The sequence below is a fragment of the Phlebotomus papatasi genome, chromosome 1 (genome assembly GCF_024763615.1).
Source record: "Phlebotomus papatasi isolate M1 chromosome 1, Ppap_2.1, whole genome shotgun sequence".
NCBI classification, from domain to species: Eukaryota; Metazoa; Arthropoda; class Insecta; order Diptera; family Psychodidae; genus Phlebotomus; species Phlebotomus papatasi.
The window spans coordinates 75,850,157-75,868,895 of record NC_077222.1 but is presented as its reverse complement, the minus strand read 5'-3'; the positions used below and the strand labels follow the sequence as shown (position 1 = coordinate 75,868,895).

Here is an 18,739-nt window from a genome sequence, read left to right as displayed (position 1 = left end):
ATGCAAGACAAGAGAAAAATTGACTATTTTTTCGGGACTGTAGCCAAAAAAAAAGCGAATGGGAAATAGGTCAAGGATCATTAATCTTCAAGAGAGAATGAATGTAAAATAATCTAGCACATGTTTTGTTCTGTTCAAACTTCTAAATGCTCATATGGAGAAAAAAAAATCTACACACAAGCGCAGTCAATTAGACGCGTCTCGTGCGTAACAAATGCATCATTGATTAGCTTATTCTCCCGCTGGCCACTTGAGTTCTATGCCCCTGAAAGTTTTATTTTTCAATGGAATATTGCGAAAAAAAATTTATACTAAGAGAAAAAAAAAACAGTACTAATTAAAATTCTTTACAAGATTATACATTCGTTAAACATGTTTTAAAAGTATAGAAAGCAATTTTAATAATCAGCAAAAAACGAATATTAGAATAATTCTGAAAATGTCATTACAACAAAATTTGTTGGAATTTCGTTATTCGATTAACTAGAAGATAAGAAACTTTTCCGGTCTTTTTGAAAACAAGAAATACTCTATTTCCAGGAAGGACGTTTCCTCTGAAGAGTTCAAGGTAGATTTCACGAGGACATCCACAAAAAAAAAACATCTTCAGTAGTCCATCAATCTCAGACTGTTCCATGATCTTGGGAAAGAAGAATGTGGAAGGCCTGCAACAGTATTATTTCCCACAATAATTATTCGGTTCAAGCGAATAATTATGAGCTGATTAATAATACGTTTCATTTTCAAGACTAAGAGGAAGTAAATTAACAGCAAATTTGCCTCTGTTGTTCCTTTAACTTAAACATTCGGCACAGTAAATTACTCATTAAGTTCAAGTGCAGTATTTAGTGAAAAAGAAATAAATACAGAAAGCAATACTTTATAATGATTATATTCAATTAATCGGAATGGGAGTGTGAGTCTTCTGTGGATGAGTTAAGTGCTTTATTGAGGTTAGTAATAATTAAATTTATTGGAGGATTTGCTGAACCGATTGGGAATAACTGAAGAGAAAATCGAAAAAAAGAAAACTAATTTGATTGTAATATCTCGCAAAAATTTAAATTTAAAATATCACACATGTGAATACCAATGCAAATTTCTCATTAATTGAACACCTTTTATATCAAATGCCTTACCTCCGCAAGAACTCATTCTTGCGAACACTCTTGGGTGCCTAAACTGTCGAGAACTGTAGATGCATTTGGAAATTATCACCATATGTTTGAGTCTAATTTAAATGATTGGCTCGGGGCTTGGAATTTTTCCTCTAAACCACTCCACTAAAGAATTTTGATCGTTGAATTCATTAGACTTGGGTGTGGGAATCTTAAAGAATATAATATGGGTACTTTGACATTTGAATTTAAAATCGGTAGCCCTTTAACGGTATTAATGCTTAGTATTAGAATATTCAGAAATACCAAATGGAAGGCACCCTTTTTGAGATTTCACTAAAGATAAATTTCATAAATTTTACAACTCTTCGTAATTTATTTAGAACTTAGAACTATAAATCTCATTTACATTTCTTGCTTGGATGAAACTTCCTGCGTTCTATCCAATTGATTGAAACTTGAAAAGTGGAACAAGGCGTGAGATTAACCCTGTGACAAATTCCCAGAGCAAAAAAAATTAATCTGCCTCATCGATTGAGCCCATCATAAAAAAAGAAAAAAAAACAGAAACATATTAATTTATGGCAATATGCAGGCGCAAGAAGCATTAATGTCACTCTTTTTCTGTTCACTGCAACTGCATCGGAAATTCCGACAAAGTATTACGTTTTCCCACTGATACACTACATAGTGGGAGAATAAGTGCGTCTCAAAAGCGATGACCACACATATTGGTAAACAACTTTACCGTGACCTTCAGCTTGAGGAAATTCTCTCAACAATAAATCGTCAGCCACATGATAGCCATGTTCGTGGATTTAATATGAATTGCAACTTCTTCATCTCGTGACACACGTAGAAATCACTCAAAAATTTAGACAATGATCCTGAGATTTTACAATTTTGATTTTATATGATTCGCAAAATTAAGGAAGTAAATAAAAGAAAATGAGAAAAATTATTTAATTATTCATTAAATTCGGCTTATCATACTTGTGTAGTAAGAAATTCTACAAATCTATTCGCAAAGTTCAATCTTATTGCACATGTTGATTATGTATCTTTGGTGCAAAACATAGTCTCAGTATATCGTCGTCGGTTGGATCAGCAACTATGCTAACCGCATTTGCATTGTGTCTGCATTCGTTGCAAACGCCACACAGTAGTGCGACATTTGCAATGTATGCAGACACAAAGCAAATGCAATTAGCACATTTGCTGCTCAAACTGAAGATAGTAGCTATTTGCTTAATATCTTCGATCATAAAACAGGCCTGGGCACTGCAACTGATCAGTCTATTGCGTCCAAGGAGTACGAGTTGCCTAGGAAAAATCTTTACGAAAAGTTCTAGTTCTATTTGTTAAGTTCGTTTTTGTAGCACAGCTGAGTAAGATTTCAAATTTCTTTTGTGAATATGTAAAAATTTAGAAAAAAAAATAAAAAAAGTCTAAAATAATACGGTAAAGGCCAAGTATTGAAGGACACTCATGGTGTCACACTGTAACTTTATTAAATAAGTTGTTAGAAAACAAATAATTAAAATAAATAATATAGACTTAAAACTGCAGTTATAAAAGCCTAACCGTGCTATAATTTTTGAAGTCGGATTGTAAGACTTTCTAACAATAAAATTTAGTTTTATTGTGGCGTGTTGGATTATTAATTCGGGTAACTTGCAATATCGGACTCTTCGACTGAATTACAAATAAATTGTTTAACCCTTTAAGGACGATTGGGACACCGGTGTCCCATAAAGAAAATAATTTTTTCTAACTACCTAAAGTAATTTTTTTTTCGTATGTCCGTACATAATAGTAAAGTAGAAGGTTGAAGGAATCTAGAATATTTTTTGCAAGTCTCTAGCTATTTGCTATGCAGTAAATATTTAAGATAAAAAATGGCGAATTTTTAAATTCTCAAATTCATAATTGATTTTATTTATTTTTCATACTTCCAATTTTTTTAAAGCAAGACCGTTTTGGCAATAAAAACTACAATACTCATACGTAATATTTTTCATTAGACTAAAAATTTGGTATTGCCAGAAAAAATACTAAAAGTTTTGGTCTATTTTTGTCCCTACCGCTCGTAGAGGTAAAAAATGCATCGAATCAGACTCTGTTGGATTTTCCAAGATTAGATGTAAGACTTATCATTGATTATGTTTCTCAGTTTAATTTTTATTGTTGATTTTCAGTTCGTAAAAAGTATCTCGTAGTTAAAGGGTTAAAATGAATAATGCATTTCTTTGCATTATGTATTATGTATTGCATTATGTATTCTTTTTAGAATACAAAATCTGTTTAATTTTTCTTGTTCTTTAAGTCTTGTTTAGCTGAAGTGGGGTAATACGGAATCGTGTCTATTCTATCTACTCGATTCTATCTATTTGGGGATCTCAGTGGGGCAATAGGCAAGAGCGGTGGCTCTTGGGCGGATGAGATCTCTGACTCGACTCTCACAGTTGTGAGTTCGAGTCCCGCTCGGTGCAAAGATCTGAATGTGTGATTTATCTAATTTTTACATTTAACGTAATTATAATACTCCGTCTTCATCCAATAACTCCGGGAGTAAGGAAGAAGTATCCACACCACGTGAAGGTGCTCTTGGACAGTTTACAATGGACTTAGCAGATTTTTCCACTACGAAAATTGACATTGTAACAATGATTACGTTGTGTAACTCGATACGATAAAAAAATAATGTCTACTTTGGAATTTTGGGATATTGTCACTGTTTTAGATGATCAAAGCGAAAAAGAAAACCACGAAGAAGTACAAGACTTTACATTCGAATGTACTTCTTCGTTGTTTTTACCTTTTGCCACCTAAAAACTGTTAGAAAATCTCAAAGTTACAAATTAGACATGATTCCAAATAGTGATTAGTTTTTTTTTAGATCTACAATGAAATTTTCACTAGTGTATTATATGTTTTATGTAAAAATAGATAATTTACTCAGCGGTTCACAAATAAATTAATATTTGTTTTATCGCACATCTTCTGTTTTTGAAAATTTCATTTTTTTGTTTTTCAAGTTGTGCAACGCAAGAGGAACGAAAAGAATCACATCTTCGAGATGAGGAGTTGTGGAGGAAATATGAAGAGGTAAGAGATTTTGATAATTTGGTGATCGATATTTCACACGAAATAATAGGGTGGACTCATCACTTATGGGCGTTATACACTTATGAAAAATTTGCAGAAAATTTAAATTTTTATCCAAAACAGATTTAGAAAAAATATAAAATTGACATCTTAATGATGTAATTGATGATTTTGTGATTTTAGGAAATTTTGTTTTAGTTAAAAATTGAAGAATACTGTTAGCTGTCCATAAGTGTATAATATCCATAAGTGATGACTTCAGCCTGTCTATGTTTCTAATCACTTCACATGAGCCTTAAATGTAGGAATTATTTAAGAGGAAAAAATGATAAACTAATTTACAAAGTTCTGAACAATAATACTTCTGAAAAGGAAGTAACATTTTCTTTCAATTTGTTATTAAAAATATGACGGTTCAAAGTCAAAACATTAGTGCTGATAATATGGAACCTGTAGGAAATACCGCTCCGTTCCCCTATTCAAATTTTATTGCTAATTTGTCTCACACTTTCCAGCAAGTTGATAAATGGTAATTACAATTTCACTAAGCTGTAAGAGGTTCACATGTGAGTTAGAATATTTTTAAATCTGATGATTAATTAAGTATAGTTTTATGAACTTGGTACCTTTTATCACAGTGACAATACCAATTTTTTACGCGATGTGTGTGGTTGCCCACGCCTAGTTACTGTATCTCCTAAAGGCCTAAGGCCATTTATCTCTAACCAAAAGAATTAATTTTGAATCGTCAGTTTAGCTGAGGATAAATTGAAAGCCTATGGAATAGACAGTTTTCAGAATAGTTTTCCATTTTTTTCGTGGTTTTTCCACAAGAATTTCGAATACTGCCAGATACGCACGAATGAGTGTGCCAACAATTGAAGTGCAGATTACACATGGGTCGCTTCTGTGGCATTTTGTATTCTCAAACAGTCACTTCCGGAAGTTAATTCATTTCTGTGCCTTCCACAGTTTGTGTACTTTATGTTAAATTCAACAAGCTGCAATACCCACTGATTTTTTTGTGACTCCCTCAGGAACTATCAACAGAGTGTATCATTTTTTTTATTAACATTGTTTGTATATATGTGCGTGTTTTTGCGCAATTTAGATGCTACAATCTGGAGATACGAGCACGAAGAAAAATTGTGCAATCGAAATCGAGATGATTGAAGCCACAAACGAAATTGAAATTGTTTAAATCTGTAGCTGATGTATTGAGAGAATTGCTTTTTTACCAGATGCTCGTGATTGAGTGGGATCGCGTTCAAAAATAGTTTAAGGATGAAAGACCAACACTTTTGATCACAATTTTTTTTTCTCAACACTTTTTGCACAATCTCTTCAGACAAATAAACACCAAGCTATTTTTGTCACCTTTGCATATTTTACATTTCCAAATTACTTCTAAACGTTTTTCACAAATGTTTCGCACACAAAAAAGGTGAGAAAAATCTCCATGAACAAATCAGTAATTTTTCACACAACAAAACAACTTTGATGACCAACTAAATTCCGAAAATTAATCATACAAATCAATTCTACACAATTGCCACGAAGGCCAAAATGTGATAATTTTCCTCTATGCTATTTAATTTTATTGCTTCTTGTTTTTCTTGTTTTTTTCGAATTTTTTGTGAAGAGGAACTTAAATTGCGCCACGAATATTTTTCCGCAGAGATGAAAAAAAAACCGATTTCTAGAGTGAACCGCCTCGGGGCGATATTCAGTAAGAACTGAACGAACACCAAGTCTCACATTTCGCGTCTTTTGAGAATAGAGTCTCATCATACACCATGATCATACGTGTGTATAGTGTAAGATTCAGCTGATCTACCTATTCTCCCACTCTTGCTTAGCTTGCCTCCTTCATTTTTTCCGATGATCGTATAAAGTACGCATAACAATTGGCACGAACGTCTTAGCACAGATGCCAGATGGGGAATTAATTAGAATATAAGCGTTATAAAAATTAATTATCAAAAGTAATCTCTATATTGTGAGACGTTAGTCCATCAAGCCTTATTAAGGGCCTTATCTTATGAATTTAAAATTATTATTAAAAAGAATTTCAAGTGTTATTTTTGAAACCCACACACCAAAATAAAGTGCCAAGCTCATGATAAAAACAATCAAGTGTTTTTTTTTCGTGTGTGAAGATCTTTCCCTCGGGCCATCTCTTTGTACATACGCTTTTGGTGGACGATGAACTTGCTAATGGGAAAATTTCGTCGTGATCGCATGAGGATCGTCAAGTGTGCTGAAGAATCTTTAATGACGATTGAGAGAGAAAGTATCTCTCACTAATGTGGTATTTTTGTGATCTTCAGATGCATTTGTTAATGATCGTATACATAGAATACATGTTTGTTTAATTCAAATACATAACAGAAAGAGGTGTAAAAGCATCCCAACTTTGCGAAGTGCTAGAATTCGTGACTTTTGTAGTGCCTGGCAAAAGTGACCCAATGCTTTGCACTTTTGTACAAGGAATTCAATATTTCATGATCTAATTCCTATAACTTTTTTTCTTGAAAGATCTATTTTAAAGGTACTAAGTGTGCCTTATAAAGATTTTTTTGAGAAAAGCACAAATATGTTTTTGGAGCCTTTATAAAAGAGGATGCATTGATTCACTTATGCCGTTTCCGCCATTTTCTGGTCCTAAATTTTATTTTACACATAATTTACGTAAATTAGGTTGTAATGGTTGTAATTATAATAGTTTCCGGATTATATAAGACTGATTTGTATTATCATTCCCGGTTTTCTATTTATAACACTAATAAAGATAATTTTCAACCAAAAATCTCCACATAGAGGAGAAGGTGCGCTACCTTCGGACGACTCAAGCTACCAAGCATGACGTAGGTCTTATAGTTAGGGACTAGATTACACATCTGTGTTACATCCTGCTTTCAAACTAACCAATTGGGAAATTATCTCAAGTTCACCACTAAAGTACAAGATGAATTTGGTAAAAAAATCACTTTCAGCAAAATCTGCACAGTTGCCTAACCTATAAAATCGTTCAAAACCGGGTAAGCCATGACCTATTCGACTTGAAAGCCTATATGAACGAGAAATGCTATACCCCTATACCTCAAAAGTAAATTCGCTTCGTTTATCTCTATTAAGAAAGATCTTTCCAGGGCGTTGCATTGGGAAAGCAATTTACTTATAAGTTTACTGATACATAACCACAATTTATAAATTCCTGAATAATCATCCAAAATAATTTAGAAGTATGAATATTTGGATAAAGAAAATTTAACGATTCATAACCAAAACTTTCTATTTAGTTCAGTGTAACCGCATATACTTGACTCTACACATACGAAACTTTCAAGAAATATCCAAACTAGACATGTCAAATTAATGTAAAATCGATTTAGAGTTGTCAGAAATTCCAAAACCTTTTTAACGAATTCAAACATAATCCCATTCAGTTGATAAATACGCTCTTTAGAGCCTTTTTAACCTTTTACTTTACAACGATGACTTAAATGGTATACTGCTCTCCCAGTAGAATTCGAGCAGTAAAAAAACCAAAGTAATACAAAATCAATAAAACATGAAAAAATTTTTACGACTCATTTAAGAATGCAACTTCAAATGCAACAAAAATGCAAAAGACGAAATAAGATTGCTATAAATGTGAACTTGGCAAAATATCAAGTTTCTGGAATAATCAACAATACGCTGGCATAGCATTGCAACTTCCATACATTGGCACGTTTCGTTGGGTAGAATTTCTTATGGAGGATTTTGAATGTCACCATCAAGGTGAGAGGAATTTGACACCAGTTTCTTGCTCTGTGGACAACACAAAAAATGAAATGATAATTTAAATGTTTTATAGCATGTTTCGTCTTTTTTTTGTTTTTTTTTTTATTAATCAATGGGACAAAAATTTCAAACACACAGAAATACTTTAGAGAATCTGATCGAACTGAAGAAAAATATAATCTTACGGTTTTCTTAATAAAAAAACTCACTGCTACTTCTTGTTAAATGTTTTGACACCTTAACGAGCTATCTTCTAGAATCTATTTCAACAAATAAATTTCTTCTAGTTCTCAGAATATTTGACACCTGATTAAAACATACATACGCAAACCCCAAAGATGCTGAATAACACCATGACGCATTGAATTCAAAAATTAAAAGGTTTTAGCATTTTTTAGCTGATCATACACTTTGATCATGCAGTTGAGTCAATATAAAAGCAAGAGCGTGTCAAATTAACTAGCTGAAAAAATCATCCCACACCAGTTCAAGGTTTATTCCAGCAATTATTTTTTTTTGTTCTACCAATTAAAGCATTTCATTGGTGAAGTGTAAAATTTTATAAATTCTAACAAGTTATGCCATTCAACACACTTTTAACATATTTTTGCTTCTAATCGAGATAGAGACTCAATTTCATAAGGCAGATGTGTGCTTTGTGGTTTTCATGCTGTATGGGCAAAACATTAGATAAGCTATTGATAAGCGTGTGTGTTGCTATCATTTAACCATATAGACACTGAAATGATTTGCTAGGAAACTGTGCTAAGAAATTTTCGGAGAAGTTGAACTTTGTGGTTATTGTTTGAGTATAATTTTTATTGAATTTTGAGAGTATTTTGTATTTTATTAACCAAAAATTTCCTCCAATGTTAACCACAAAATTTTTTAGTATGGGAAACATTATGTTTTATCGCTCATTATGTTCAATTGTCGGTGATAAAAAAAGTGCGTGAAATATGAATTCGAGGAAATAAATAGCCGGAAAAAATATATGAGTAACCAGAGGACAAGACTGTCACTTTTAGAAGATGATATCAAACTTTTTATTAACCGGCAAAATTAGAAGTTGATATGGACTGTTTTCAAGACTTTATCTAATTTGTCACTTACGACAAAAATGACATAAACTTTGTGGAAAACCGGACGTGGGTGTACTCAATTTTCAAGATCATACTTCATTAAATAAATTTGCGGTTAAACCTTTGATCCGTGACTTAATTATGAGAAATGAAACAGGAGTTAACAATAACACGTTACAGTAGCAAAGTATTGAAAAGTTATGCATTCACATAAATCTTCACAAGATAGATAAACTAAAGAGAATAAAATTTGACTAAGACCAAAGCAAAAAATTATGAAAAAAATTATAGAAATTTTAGTTAATCACGATGTTTCTTCAGAAATACAATTGAGTTAAAATTCAAGCGTGTAATATTTTTTGCGGTCACCGTCGCCTTAAATTTGATGATCAATAGATATATTATATCAATGGATATAATAACATATAAAAGTTTATTTAATGCTTTTTCGAAAAAAAAAACGAAAAACAAAGACTAATTAAAACATTTTAAGAAAAATATGGCGAGATATTCAACTATCTTTAAATTGTGTTGAAACAGCATTATCATCTTCCAATTTTTTAATGAGCTTAATTTTAGTGCAACTTTGCGAATTTGACATTATTGAAAAAAGACGAAGTAACGATATTTATTATTCTATAAAAGAACAAAGAAAAACATATTTCTCAAACTGTTAAGAAAATTTTAGATAATACTTGAAAGATTTATGAATTATAGAAGATTTCAAATTGACACATTTGTTTTATCGTAAAAATATATCTCGGTATTTTGGAAATATAATATTTGGAGAGCCTTTTTGTATTGATTCTAAATCGGTTTATTAAGTAACAAATTTTATCATAGTGGAAAAATATTTTCTTTACCTTCGCTCTCCCTGATATTCTATTCATTGCCTGCCTATTCAAGTTTATAACATATTCGTAATAAATAAACTGATTTAGTACCTACTTCATTACGATAAAATTAAGAGTTAAAGAACACATTCTGGTAAAATTTATGATTGCAATACATGTTGGATTTTTAAATAAGATAAGACATCTCACATTAATTGAAATTTCTAAAAGATGCAATATGATTTATAGAGATAATAGCATTGAATTTAAGTACCGTTTAATTGCTGAACAACTAAAATCAAAGTGGTACTTCCCCATCGAACTTCACATTTGTAACTATTTTGTTCGTCAAAGTGAGACAACTAAAACTCTATAGTTTAACACGGCAAATAAACATGGGAAATCACACGTGAAAATATTAACACAGTATAATAGGAATATAATACGTGTCTCATTGTTTGTTTCAATAGCACGTTTTTTATCAACATTTAGACCCGCACTAAATTACCCTGAAAAAAAAAAACACCTCCAGATATGAGGGTTAATATACCTAAAATATACTTTAATTTTGCACTATATCTAACATCAGCGGAAGTGACTTACTGTTGTCTTAGGGAATTAATTATCCTTTACGACTAGACACAATTTACTAAGATAAAAAATGAGACTTCTTTCTAAATGGCCTATAAAACACTGTAAAGAATTTATTGAGCAAATTTTGTATTATTATAATATTTTGCCACGGAAAATTACCAAAAAATACAACGTTGGTGTTTGATGATTGTGCTTCTTGTTGGGGTCGAACCAGTCTGCAAATTGGGGACAGAAGCGACACAGAAATGCGAAAATGTGAAATGTAAGACATCAAATGCGAGAAAGTTCTAAGGGCAAATTGCTGCCAAGTCGAGAAAGAGAAATTAGGGAAAATCGAAGAGGTCAACAGGTGTCATAGTCTTTCAAGAGCTTTCGAAATGATCTCAATGGTAATTTATTCGAATGTCTGAAAATACGGAAGTTTTGAACAGAAAACAACTAAATAAATAAAGACATTCACACATTTCTGAATCATTCGATATCTTATTAACTTTTTTGAGAAAGTTTGTTTTGAATAATGTTATCAATGTTCTTATCGAAATTCTTGCCCAAGAAAATCCGTCATGGATGATTTCACATTAGCAGTAGGAATTAATAAAAAAAGAAAACTTGTACAATCTAAAAAGGTATCACAAATAATAAGCGGACGAATGAATAACACTTCGTTGAATGCTCAATCTTTTGAGATAGAAGGTATTTTCTAAAAGTTTGTTTCACATTGTTAATTTGGATGGATAAAGTTATTTAATTCTTAAGACGAAAAAAGGGTAGAGCTCACGATTCAAGACTTATCCTTATCATAATTTTTTTTTATGATTATATGATTTGAAATAACGCAAAATTCACTTCAAAATTTTCTACGAACCCTTGAATTAATACAACTGATTTTCAAAATTAAAATCAATTATCAGTTTATTATCGGGGGGTTATCATAAATTTGTCTCAATGTGTTCTAAAATATCATCCGTAATTTCTTTTTACTCATTATCACATTGAAATCCCTTTAAAAAAATTCATGGAGGTCGTAGGAAAATATAGACGAAATGGTCATATGGATATACCATAAAAAACTATAAAGCTCATAACTTTTTTTAATTACAGAGACATAACTCCAGCTACAAGTATTTGGTACTATAAAGCTCTAGTTATAAACACTATAACAAGTTATAAGGTAATGTAAAAAGCGAATACATATTAATGTTCAAAAATTGTTTTGAAAAGAGCCTTTTTTTATTTTTCCTCCTTCTTACTTTGGGTAACAGTACCAAATTCCGGCCAGCTTGCAAGTTGGGCCACTTTTTGTGTTCCTGAAATTTGCATGATTTTTTTTTGCATACCTTAGAGATTATACAATACAAAATATTATAAGAAATGTCGCTTAGACGAAGGAGATTATGTAAAAAGACATTGGAAAAATTCTGGAAGGGTAAGGAACTATGAGCATGAAGGTGGCCGAAATAGGCCACCAAAGCTATGTCTACATTTTTAATCATTTCAAAATGCATTAAGAATGATTTTAGAGAAAATAAAGATGATAAACTGTCTACAATGTTCCAAGTAACACTCCTTATAAAGAAGTAACAAAAAAATTAAATTTTGGACTAGAAATATAACATTTCAAACTTGAGACTTTGGCGATTGCATGCAACTATGCCGAAATTTGGTACACTTACCCTTATTGTAAGTAAAATTGATTCATTCGAGATAGGTTTGATGCAGAGTATAGTATTTCGATACAAATTATGTCAATGAATTCAAACCAGTATCATTTACGCTATTAATAATAATAATGGTAGCACAACGTTACATAGAGGAACTTAGGCTTTCCCGCAAGAGGAGTTAGGGAATATCCATTATTATTTTTTCTTATACAGCGATGGGGTAGTCAATTCCATGCATCGTGGAATCAAGTGCAATGAAGCTCAATGGATGCAATCCGAAATTCGAACACCTTTAACTTAACGCCAGAAAAAATCCTGGTGACCTAAAGGGGATTCGAACCCGGGACTCTTGCATCATAGAGCGAGTGCTCTACCAATTGACCCATTGAGTGCTCAATTACGCTATTAGAGTATGCAAAAATTATTATTTTCCCAATAAAATGCTAGGTTTGTCCAAAAAATCTTTTTTTAGTTAAAAATATTACTTAAGACAATTCTTTGGAGCTTCAAAAAGCTTTAAAATATAGTGATTGAGCGTTTATTTTTTAGGATATTGACGTTTTGAAAGTTTTTCCTTCACAATTGGTTTAACAATTTGATTTTATTTGCTAAAATTTAATGAAAACTTCTTAAACGGGTATAAGGTAAAGCGCGCTACCTTCGGACGATGTACACAATCCATTTTTATACACAATCCATAATATTATATTTTAATAACTAGTCCAATGTCAAATTTACAGAAAATCTATGGGTGAAATGGGTGAAATCCATAAGGAACATATAGAGAAAAAATTGAATTGTCCGAAAATTGAGTCGTCCGAAGGTAGCGTACTTTCCTCCAGAGGCTATCGGACATGAGGGATGAAAATTTATTGAAATAGAAAAGCAGGACATTTTGCAGTGTGCTCCGTGTCGTGGAGTTGGAGCAAAAAATTGACTGAGGTAACATAGAGTAATACTTACTTGTTTGCTCTGCTTTGGCGCGAAAATAAGTTCATTGTGTATGAGGGTTGCTTGCACAGGGTGGTACTATCTATACTGAATCAACTGATTCAAATGTAGATCACAAGTACAAGTGAGATGGAGGATGTGCCCTACTTTTCAGGCTGCTCTCTCTCTTTCTCGTTTACAGTGAATATAGCATAAAGGACACCAAATATGCCGCCTTGGAAGCACTCAATGTATCAGAATGTTGCACCAATAAAATCAATAAAAATGACACAGACTTTTCCTCACAGTTCGTATGCACTTTTCTACAAAATGCATTTCACTGCATAAAGTACAATTAGACGTTTTTTGATGCAGTTTCCCAGTCCATTCAGAGCAATAGTGAATGCACAGAAAAATCGATTCTCACAGTGACACAGTGATTTTCTCACACAATGTCATACCCCGAGGCGAATGGAGTGATGCACAAGAGCTTAAAATCACCCAGATAAGGCGCAATTTCAGTACAATTGTTACTTTCTTATGACCCAAAACACCACACTAACAACAAGATTCACTCTCAGCTTAGGATGTGCCAAATGCACCTTGTGACTTAGATGTGGGTGTGGGGTGTAGGCAGGGTGCCACTTGGACCCCTTTGTCCACCCTTTTCGTGGGAGAAATGTCTACAGTAGTGGAGAATGTCTGAGGGAAATCCGGGATTTGATGCGCGCGTGACGGAATTTAGTCAATTTTCCACACTCCTTTGTCTCTTTCCGTTTTTACACGATAGAAATTTTCTCATTCACCCTTATTTTTTACTATCCTATCACCACTATTAGCCGCCCTCTTTGAAAATTAGCACAAATGGAAAAATGTACCCAGAGGACGTGCCAAAAGCAGGAGACACTCAATACACAGCACAAATTGGAATTAACTTTGTGGTGCTTCTAACTTTGGTGGAATAGTGTCTGAGTGATCGGAAAAGGCACAGCACTCGGAAAAAAACAGTGTACACAAAACACAGCTGAGAGTGAGGGAGAAACAATCTTGGAACTCCGGATGGAAAAACAGCTACTTGAGCACCGAAGCTCAGGCACGGACTAAAAAGAGACGCACAATGAAGGCGCACAAGAGTCTTTATTTACTCTGTGTATTGCCTCTTTGGTGGGAAATCTCTCTCGCTCTCGCACCACAAACTCTATGTTACGTCAAAGACAGCTGAGTCGCCACTTTGCCGGCTACTCACGAGCCACCACAAGTCCACCCCCACCTTTGGATCTCTCTCGCTAACTTACTATACTCGGAAATTTGTTATAGAGTGAGATGGAGATAGAATGCAAGCCTGCTCCTAGCACGCGTCTGCAGAATTTTTTCTTTCATTCGCACTCAAGTTTGTGTTAAAATCGGCCAAAGGGCTATTCAGAGCAAAAACTGAGGTCGTTGGAAGAAGAAAAATAAACAAAGAAGGCTTGTTGAAAGACTGCATGTAAATTTTTGGTTTGAATATTAAATTGGTTTCATGTGACAACAATCTGTGACCGATACCAATAATGTATAAGTCATTACATTACATTTAATTTAACCAAAAAGGCTGCATACCTATTATTATTAAAATATTTAGATAATTTGTATTACAAGGTAATCATTTTTACTAGTCATATCCCGTAATAGAAAAATCTGCTAAGTCCATTATTGTGACCTCTACACACTATAAAAAGTTTTTGTCAATGTTCTGAATATGGGAGCAAATTGCTAGCACTTGCAAAAACTGAAAAACTGAACAAATTTCTCTAGATATTTCTTTCGTTATCCCGGATTTTTTGGGTAAGGCCAATGCATTATATTACATTTTTGTTCAATGTGGTATAGTGATGTCTGGCGCTCTAGTCCACTTTTCAATGAGTTCGAGTAATAAAATTACCAAAAGAATCTTAAACAAGTTACTGTTATTAGCATTACTACTACTGTTAAACTGTTTCAATTATTTCAGTTAAACGTGGCTATGCAGTAAGTATACAGATTAGATTAGACAGAGATGTTCTACTTTCCTCAGGGTAGACTTATGCCCTAGACACACTTGCGACTAAAGTCCAGAGATGACTAAGTTCGTTCATAGCCAAGTCAGTTCCTGACACACTGCAAACGAGGCTTAACATTCACTGCGACTCACAAAACATAACTTTTGTGGGTTTTTATGCAGATATTTCTATTTAAATGCACTAATCTCATTTGAAAATGAAATTACTTGTAAATTTACTTCTAATTCACGCATAACAACAAGAATTATTCACTAGAATCGCGAAAATTGGCTTAAGTCGCGAGACAGCTTCCACCTCACAAATAATTGCAATTAGCAATAATTATTGTACGTTGACTGAGATACAAATTTACAAATAGTTTCATTTTAAATAGAGTATATGTACATTACAATAAAAAATATACGAATAAAAACCCACAAATTCTATGTTTTGTGGATACCAGTGAATGCTAAGCTTAGTTTGTAATGTGTCAGGAATGACTTGGCTATAAACGAGCTTAGTCGTCTCTGCACTTTAGTCGTAAGTGTGTCTTGGGCATTAGGACAAGTTGGCTGAATCAAATTCAGGGCCTTAGCTTGAAATACTTTGAGATCGATTTCGAAAGTCTTCTTGAAGTGACGGAGTATCGACAGGCTGTTAAAGTGGATGGATGGATGGGTTTGCTATACCCCAATAGGGATAAGCGGTTAAAAATGATGATGATTATATTATAATGTTATTTTTAAAGGAGTATTGAACAATCCCCTATTTTGTCGATTCAATGATTTATTTGTCTTTCTCATCCAAATACTTATTATTTTTATTTTAGATAAAGAAAATTCCATTTACTGTTTTATTTAACAATTGTTTCCTTGATCTTAAACTAAATATGTATACTACTTTATGCATTGCAGAAGGAAAAACAAAACAATTGTAAGTTAACTAAAAAAAAGTGAGATATAAAAATGGACATTTAATCAACAACATACTGAATATGTTACCTAAGTAAATGTTTAAACTAATTGTGTCTTTGTCGATGTAAATAATATTTTATAATTTCCAACTTTTATAAAAAGGAACATCTAACACAACAATTTCTGAATGAGTTGCCCCTTTGTTGGCTTGACATAGCGATAGAGAGGCTCGATAGTTTCTCATAGAGCTTCTGAAAGAGACAAAAAACAAATTACATGAGACACCCTGTGTTTGCGTATCTCTTGTCACTAACACATTGACAGTAGTAGAGTCCGGGTGCATGATTTCGTGAGTTCAAATCCAGGTCATAACACTTAATTTAACTCAATAGTTTTAATACAACAAAATCGATTAGGAATCTTTTATTTATTTTTTTTATATGCATTTGCTTTGAAAATTCTGACTGAGAAAGAATTTTTCACCACCAACCACGAGACACATGATGAATCTGTTAGTAATCGAGAAAAATCATTTACCGAACTGCAGGGGAGATTTTACTCAGACTAATAAAAATCATGGCTTTCTGCCCTATAGGTAGTATTAAATAATGTGCAATGTTGTCGCACAAATCAGTAATGCTGTCTACCACCCACGATGAATAACCACTCACTGAGCGCAAAGTATGTACTATTAAGTGCTCCATTGATCCAGAACGATGGCCACAAGAGGGTCTGTAATTAGGGATTAGAGGAGTAATTGAATGGAAAAGATATACATGGATAGGAGGAGGTGATCATCTATTTAGATGAATAGAAAACCACAGAAAAGTCAAATGATGCATTTTTGCAACTATGGGATATACTTCAGTGGAGGTGAATTCGAATGTCGTGTAGTACAAGTAAAAATTGATAAGACGTTGCTTTGACGACTCATACAAGCACGTTCAACGGGGTGACTAACGAGTCCATTGTGACTGTGTGAACCCTGTGGAAGGTCCCCGGGCATGGGATAGAAAGTATACTGCAAAATAGTCGCTTTAAAGGCGGTTCGAACATGCGCGTCAATGACGAGATGTCTTTAGGACAGATTGTCAGGCGTTGCGTTCACCGCCTAAAGGCCAGAGTACAGTTAATGAACGTGACCAGAGTTGCGAGAGTTTGGGCGTTTGACGACGGGACGCAAAATAATACCGCTCGCATCGAAAAGCTGGGAACAAAACGGGGCCCATTCTGATTGAGTTGTGTTCTTTTTGATTTCATTTATCAAGTAATATTTCATCTGTGTAATATCAATTATTATATGGCTAACCAAATTTAAATTGTAATATCTGACTGGTGTAGAAATAAGAAATAAATATTATAATGAGAACTCTGCCAAAATACAAAAAATATCCCAGTTAAAAAAATATCATGGAACACCAAGGATTTACACCAGAATTTTTATTCTACTAAAGTAGAGGAGATTGAGGCAAAAAGAATTACAAAACGGATATTTTATTTTTCGCAATGTTCTAAAAGTTTCTTTTGTGGAGATTTTTCTAAACTGGTGGGAGAAATAGGGGAAACTGGGCAGTAGTAAATATGGGATATTTGTACACTATTAATTGAGTAGGAAAAATTTTATTGCTATTTTCTAATGTTGGAAAAATTAAAATATTTGGTACACTTACTCTTTTTTAAACATTTTGGTAATGAACATAGGGGGAGGTGGGGCTACTTTGAGCTGTGGGGCTACATCGTTATACGATTTTTTCGCATATTTCTAATGGAAACTGGGTTTTAACATGAAGCAATTTGGATAGACAAAATAATTGTGGATCTAAATAAAATAATTGTAAGGACCAGCTTCATTTAGAAATAGGCGAAAAAGCCGTAAAACAATTTAGCCCCACAGCTCAAAATAGCCCCACCTCCCCGTAATAATTCAAAAGAAAAAAATTCAAAAATATTACTATTACTTAAAATTATATTAACATCAACATTTCTATTTGATTTAAGTTTAAATTTTGAGGTTATATTTTTTTAAATTATTTTTTTTAGTAATAAAAAATGTGGATCAGTTTTTCTCGTTTTCTTCTTTTAAGTAATTTTATTCTTTGAAGCGATAATTATAAGTAATTTTAAAAATAAATGTAATTTACACAAAAAATCATTTTCACTAAAGTATATGTGTTTCGATTCTCGCGAAAACACTGCTATTTTCTTCGCGAATATCGATACATCAAGTAAATTTTAAATTAAATTTTTTTAAGCACATTTGAGATTGATATATCTGGGAAAATATTCAATTCATTTTCATATTCATATTGATTTTTTTAATGTATTATAGTAAAATTGAATTTCTGGTAACATTTCAGTTAATGCTTCTCATGACTTTTTCAGAGCAACTGTTTACAAACGGGGAGCGTATTTATTAATCAATTGGGCGAAGGTTAGGGACAATTGACAATTGGGACGATCTTTAAATTCTGGACAAAAACGAATTAGAAATTTTTTTTGTTAAGCTTTAATATGTCTTTTGTTGTAAGTGTTTTCAGATTCACAATGCTCTTTTACTTTAGTAATTATTATCCGTTTGCCTTATATTTACTTATCTTCTTTGCAGATGAAATTTTTGGGAAAGTTGTAATTTAGAATTACGTAAGAGGGCAAGTTATTTAAAGGGTTACGTCGGTTGGTTAAAAGACGGAAA

At 32.8% G+C, this 18,739-nt stretch overlaps 1 protein-coding gene and 1 long non-coding RNA gene across 3 annotated transcripts in view; both read right to left on the bottom strand.

Moving 5' to 3' along the window:
* The window catches only part of LOC129803429 (extracellular serine/threonine protein CG31145), a 90,038-nt gene extending 75,627 nt beyond the window's left edge, over window positions 1–14,411 (bottom strand). Inside the window, exon 1 of one of the 2 annotated variants that reach the window (XM_055849988.1) lies at window positions 13,149–14,411. The gene's annotated coding sequence lies outside the window, so the exon portion shown is untranslated. Of the gene's footprint in view, window positions 1–5,464; window positions 9,496–13,148 lie in introns of those variants that run through there. The other variant, XM_055849998.1, reaches the window with a different exon arrangement.
* A 1,800-nt stretch (window positions 14,412–16,211) lies between these two features.
* On the bottom strand, window positions 16,212–16,743 carry LOC129803855 (uncharacterized). Its single transcript, XR_008751912.1, has 2 exons — window positions 16,362–16,743; window positions 16,212–16,298 (listed from the first exon to the last, which is right to left on the bottom strand). It is a non-coding gene; the product is annotated as an uncharacterized LOC129803855 (long non-coding RNA).
* Between the last annotated feature and the right edge of the window lie 1,996 nt (window positions 16,744–18,739).